The sequence below is a fragment of the Tasmannia lanceolata genome, unplaced genomic scaffold, assembly GCF_043159265.1.
Source record: "Tasmannia lanceolata isolate RefF3 unplaced genomic scaffold, GAP_Taslan_0.1 ptg000013l, whole genome shotgun sequence".
Classification (NCBI taxonomy): domain Eukaryota; kingdom Viridiplantae; phylum Streptophyta; class Magnoliopsida; order Canellales; family Winteraceae; genus Tasmannia; species Tasmannia lanceolata.
Window position 1 is genome coordinate 14164852 of NW_027518690.1, and position 6609 is coordinate 14171460.

General features: G+C 34.5%; 1 long non-coding RNA gene across 3 annotated transcripts; it reads left to right on the top strand.

Moving 5' to 3' along the window:
* On the top strand, positions 1 to 5156 carry LOC143890826 (uncharacterized). Of its 3 annotated transcripts, XR_013255258.1 has the most exons (8): positions 3 to 60; positions 161 to 204; positions 359 to 427; positions 1037 to 1077; positions 2032 to 2175; positions 3429 to 3487; positions 3643 to 3874; positions 4361 to 5156. It is a non-coding gene; the product is annotated as an uncharacterized LOC143890826 (long non-coding RNA). The 3 variants fall into 3 exon arrangements; XR_013255256.1 differs by having other exon boundaries at positions 1 to 60; positions 161 to 427; XR_013255257.1 differs by having other exon boundaries at positions 1 to 60; positions 161 to 427; positions 3649 to 3874.
* Positions 5157 to 6609: the final 1453 nt, after the last annotated feature.

Consider the following 6609-nt stretch of genomic DNA (forward strand, 5'->3'; position numbering starts at 1 on the left):
TGCAGGAGATACGTTGGATTTTATAAAAGATGGATTTATTAATGCTGGATCGTATAAAAGGTCATCCATTTAAACAAATACATAAAAGGCCATCTAATGAAACCCTAAATACTAAAACCCCTTAACTCATTCAAGTTATTGTCGATGTTGTCATCAACAGCCCCAAGAGAAGATGCAACTCCAATCGGTTCTGTTATGTTTGAGGTATTTTCATGTGTTTCTTTCAAAAAAAGTGACTACGGTGACGTGGGAAATGTATGATAAGAATTTTTTTTTCCTTTTTCTTTTCTTTAGATGAAGCTAAGAACTTATAAATTCTTTAGTGCAATATGCCTCTTTGACTCATAACATTTTGCAGGGTCTGACAAATCAATGCCTGTGTTGGAGTTCTATTATGTGACATCATCACATCTGCCAATGAGAAAAGGTCAATAATAAGAGTGATTTGTACCGAATCCTTGACCAATGTAGACTAACTATATGATTTCCATTTTCAATTGCCAACTCTGATGCCTTATTTGTATTTCTTTCACTATGGGGCTAATATATTGGGCATTTTCTAATGCTTCTTTTTAGTTTCCATTCTTTTAATAATTTCTTGCAACTATTTTATCCTTTTTGGTGGATTTTAAGTAATCAATTCAGTTATTCATCATTTGGGTATGATTTTCATTAGTTTTTTTTTTTTTTCATTTTAAGCTTTTAGATAGGTTTTTGGATCATTTCGTGGAATTTTAGGCCTTAAGTTAATTTGGTGAAGAAATTTGTTCTCTTTGATGGGTTTGAGATAATAGAAGTAGGGGTTGTTTGATCTTTTGAAGCCTTTAGTGGTTTTAGTTTAATGAAATTTTGCTTTTATTTTTTTTCTTTTGCCCTTCACACATAAATTCTGTTTTTTTTTTTTTTGTTTTAAAAGAAAATAATTGAATGCATATTTCCTCAATCTTAGACATTGTCTTAATTCTATATTACAGGTGTATCATATACATATTTAAATATATATCTGATTGATTGAATATAGCTTTTATGATTTCAGGGCAGCTTGGTTGGATTTTGGATGCAATTGTATAAATATAGGTGAGCTTCGGATCTATTGGATGTTTTAATATTTTCATATTGGACATTTTTCTAAATCTTCTTGGTTTGTAGTTTGTCGTTGTCATTCTTTTAATAATTTCCTGCAAATATTTGATCCTTTTGCTGGATTTTAAGTAATCAATTCAGTTCTTCATCGTTTGGGTATGGTTTTAATTAAGTATTTCATTCAATTTTTCTTTTCATTTGAAGCTTTTACATAGGTTTATGGAAACATTAGGTGGAATCTTGAGCCTTATGTTAATCTGGTGAAGAAATTTTGATGGGCTTGAGATAATAGAAATAGGGGTTGTTTGATCTTTTGATCATCCAAGGAGTCTATTCATGAATTTTAAGCCTTCAGTGGGTTTTGGGTCAATTTCATGTTTTCTTTTTCCATTCCTTTTAAAATATTTTCTCTAATCCTTTTTTTGTTGGAGTTTCATGAACTTTTGCTGTTATTTTTTTCTTTTGCCCTACACATAAATTCTGTTATTTTTTTCCTTTTATATTCAAGTAAATCAAATGTAAAAGATTTGAAGCATCTAAAAGATAGGTCTTCCCCTCACTAATTCTTTAAACCAATGAGTTCAAGACAATGGCTCTATCTATATCAGAAACACAGGAATTAGATGCCTCTTTAAATTTTAACTTGAACATATCAGATAAAGTTGAGCTCCTCTAATTTGATATGTTCCATGCATTTTCTTACTTCCACTAGATCATTATCCAACCCTTTCGAAACTGTAGTTAATAGCTTGAGATAGTGTTCAACCAATTAATAGTATGAGATAGTGTTCTTCTCTCCTAATATTGGTTAGAAGGTGACTTAAAATTGAAAATAAATTCTTGACAATTTTAGAATTGTACTCTACTTTTGTGCAAAATGCCCAAATAAATTGTCAATTAAGCTGTGAGGGCGTATTTTCTAAATTTTTTTCTTTTATTTCTGGATAGGTAAGCTGGGACGACCACAGGGTGGAGAAATGGTGCCTCACCATTGAGCTACATGCCCAACTCATGGAGTCTCAAAGTTGTCTAATTAGGATGATTTGGCTTTAAAATGAATTCCATATTAAAAGTCTTATATTCACGGTATAGGTACTGTTGTTGCACACTATAACTGTTGAACTGTGTCTTCTTTTCCATATTTTTAGGCAGAAGCTACATTTCCAATTTCCATCTTTATATGAATGCATTTTTTTTTTAAATCATAATTCTTTTGCATCCCGTGCAAAAAACAGAGTAGTAAGAAAGCAATGCAGAGATAAGAAGAATGCCAAACTCATGTCCTGGAAATATAGTTCATTTATTTATTTTCTTTACTTGAAATTCTCATGATTGACCATATAATTTCAATCTTACCCCCCTCCTTTATGGTTTTTTAATAAAAAATCTATAGGGTGATCTTAACCATCCGATTTAAGAGGAATTATGGAAACATCTATAGATTGGAGGGCTAGGATCAGCCCATGGAAATGATTTTTAGGGCACAACCTATTTATGTTGTGTTCCATCAGATGGACGGTTTGGATCAACCTATGACGTGGTCCGTAAGCTGGGATGAAAAGAAGAGAGTTTTTTCCATTTTTTTGAAAATTACATCAGAATTACACATCACATTTCTTGACTTTTTTGAACAAATGCACCCATTCAACTGATATAGTTTCAATTCACGTATATAAGGTTTTACATACTCTCTCCTCTATTCTCCCCTTGCCACGCGTCACCTACCAATTTGTTTCTAACACGTCTCCTCTCATTCAGAGATATTTTTACTTCCCTTTTCCCCATTTCTTTCTATCACGTCTCCTCTGACCTTTCTATCGTCAGAGATATTTTTATATAACACTTTAGTTTTCTTTTCTTTTATCTTTTTTTATTAGATTTACATGTCACCATTAATATTTACGGTTGCTGCCATCCCTAACTTTCATCACCAAGAGAGAAAGTCTTCTGTGCCCCTTGATTTCCCACTCTTTCCTCTTTACAGCCACGGGTCCATAACACTTCGAAGGGTAAGATCGTCCCTCCCTAATTTATTTCTCACTCTCTCTGTATTAGGTGTCTTCCGTGCGAGATTTTTTCTTTTGAGATATTTTATATCCTGCTCGACAGCATGGATGGATTCGACTCCGCAGTCTGTACGTTGGTTTTTTTCTGGTCTCTTTTCGTTTCTTTTTTTACTGAGACCTTGCAATAATGGTTGTAAACTAAAGAAATGGAAGGAAAATGGATGGTCTTTGTCCCCTTTTAGTTCATTTTTTTGGGTTTCCTTATTTGCGTTCTTCTTTTTGGATATTCAGATTGCTATTAAGATTAAGATTTTTAATATTTTTCTCATGGATTTTTAGGTTTCTCTTTGTCCGGGTCAGAACCTGATCAATTCCATTATAAAAATTGGCAGTGCGCAGTATGTGTTCCTTCAATGCCCTTTTATGTTATTTTTTCTGATTTCAGTTATACTAAATTCTATGTTTTTCCTAAGGATGATGCCCTGTTTGTTCATTATCGCCTCATGTTACTCTAGCGTTTCATCTCTTAATAAGAAAAAATAATTCCTGTCAGTTGCAGACAGCCCAGCTCCTCTCTAAATCTCTACCAGAGCCGCACTTTTCCTGAAGCCCACCATCAACTGTGAAAAGAGGATCGATGCCGGCCCTAGAGAGATGTCTGCACGCAAGATGTTTGGCTCAATGCCACAGATAAAAATCATATCTCCTAATGCCCACCTTCGAACAGGCTTCTCTTTCGTCAGATTAGGGCTAGGGTTTTCTAGAGTTTGAACTCTTTATTTCAGGTGATTTTTAAATTCGTCTGGTGCAGATTTCACTGTTTTATATTTTATTATAAGCATGCTTCTTCAAGGCATTTAGGAATTTTCAGGGTCCCTGAAACAACCAAATTCATGGTTCCTGAATAGAAGAGATACATGAGTTCTTATTCCCTTACATATTTTTAATTTTTATTTCCATTCTTTTTATTGTTGCTGCTTTAAATTTGCTACAAATTTTTCTGACATTTAGATGTACTTCACTACCTTGGCACGTTAAACATAGCAGGTTGCGGGGATATCAATCATTCTGTTCTTCATTTTTTTCAATGGTTTCTAAACTCTTAAATTGTGTTGCAAATCAAAAAAATTATCAGATTGTTTATCTCCACTACTCACTTATAATGTTACTGGATGCAATGCTTTAACTGTATCAGGCTCATGATTTATGGTTGATTTGGTGATTCCATATGGGATTACTTATGATTGGATGTTCTATTTTCTTGGTTTTAGGAATGAATGGTTTGAAAGAGATGGACCTTTCAAGATGCTCAAAGATTGCCAATGTTGGGATGGCATTTCGTATCAATTCCAAAATTGACAATGTTAGGTCTATCACAAATTGGTCTGACCATTGACGCAACGAAGGATTATTACAATTTTATATGACGAGGATATATAATTTCAGTCACAATAACTACCTTCTTGGTAGTATTTTTCTTCACTATGATCATTTGGTAATATGGGCATTGGTCTTTATGTATTAGATTCCTTCAATAGTACTATATTGTGGCTGGGGAGATTACTCTTGATCCCTCTCATATGATGGAAGTCTGCTACCACTTTTCCATAGTTTCTTGCTACAAGCATCCAAAACACATGGTAACCTGTTTGTGCCACCTCCTTATGGGATGACTTTATACGGGGACGAAATTGCATGCACAAAATTTTCAGAGTCTTCATGGATCTAAACTTGGACCTCAGAATATCATGTTTCATCATGTTCGATTGCGTACCGCACACCACCATCCTCAGTATATCCATTTTTTTCAATCAATTTCACTTTTCTATTCCTCTTGGCAAACAAGAGTTTGGGTTGCAAACTTATGGAGAATCGCAGCAGCATCATGGATACTGGCCCCTTGGGTTATGCCCTGTTTATTTTTGGTCTTGCTGGTCTTTCTATTTTCCTCAAATCTGTCGTATCAATAGGCTTTTGGGAGAATTCATATAAAATATCAGAAAAGTAAATACCATTATTTCTATGTATTGGAGAAAAAATCTCGACTATGTCCCATGATTTTAGTAAAATTGCTGCTATCTCTCAATATCCTACGCATATTAGCAACATTTTGGCGAATTATTTATTTTTTGACCAGTGCATCGCACGGGTTATCCACTAGTATATATATAGTAGAAGAGAAAATAAGGGAATTTCTGTAGAATTACACATCACTTTTTTTGACTTTTTTCAACAAAGGCACCCATTCAACACACATATTTTCAATCATACCCCCTCCTTTATGCTTTTTAACAAAGGCACCCATTAAAGCCAAATAATTTCAATCCTACCCTCCTCTTTATGCTTTTTTAATAAAAAATCTATAGGGTGATCTTAACCATCCGATTTAAGAGGAACAACATATTATGGAAACCTCTATAGATTGGAGGGCTAGGATCAGCCTATGGAAATGAGTTTTGGGGCACAACCTATTTATGTTGTGTTCCATCACATGGACGGTTTGGATCAATCTATGATGTGGTCCGTACAGTTCTTTGACGCGATGCACGGGGTTTTTTACTAGTATCTACATCTATATACTAGAAGAGAAAATAAGAGAATTTTTTGTAGAATTACACATCACTCTTTTTGACTTTTTTTAACAAAGGCACCCATTCAACACACATATTTTCAATCCTATTCCCTCCTTTATGCTTTTTAACAAAGGCACCCATTAAAGCCAAATAATTTCAATCCTACCCCCTCCTTTATGCTTTTTTAATAAAAAAATCTATAGGGTGATCTTAACCATTCGATTTAAGAGGAACAACATATTATGGAAACCTCTATAGATTGGAGGGCTAGGATCAGCCTATGAAAATGATTTTTGGGGCACAACCTATTTATGTTGTGTTCCATCACATGGACGGTTTGGATCAACCCGTGATGTGGTCCGTACAGTTCTTTGTCGGCCCGTGCATCGCACGGAGTTTTTTACTAGTCTAATCTACTATAATAAGCTGGGATGAAAAGAGGAGGGTTTTTTTCGATTTTTTTGAAAATCACGTGAGAATTACACGTCACATTTTTTGACTTTTTTGAACAAATGCCCCCATTCAACTCATATAATTTCAATCCTAAACCCCCCCCCCCCCCCCCTTATGCTTTTAACAAAGGCACCCATTGAATCATATAATTTCAATCCTACCCCCCTTTATGCTTTTAACAAAGGCACCCATTGAATCATATAATTTCAATCCTACCCCCCTTTATGCTTTTAACAAAGGCACCCATTAAAACCGTATAATTTCGATCTTACCCCCCTCCTTTATGGTTTTTTAATTAAAAAACTATAGGGTGATCTTGACCATCCGATTTAAGATAAGAGGAATTATGGAAACATCTATAGATTGGAGGGCTAGGATCAGTCTATGGAAATGATTTTTGGGGCACAACCTATTTATGTTGTGTTCCATCACATGGATGGTTTGGATCAACCTATCACGTGGTCCGTACCGTTCTTTGTCGGGGGTTTTTTTAC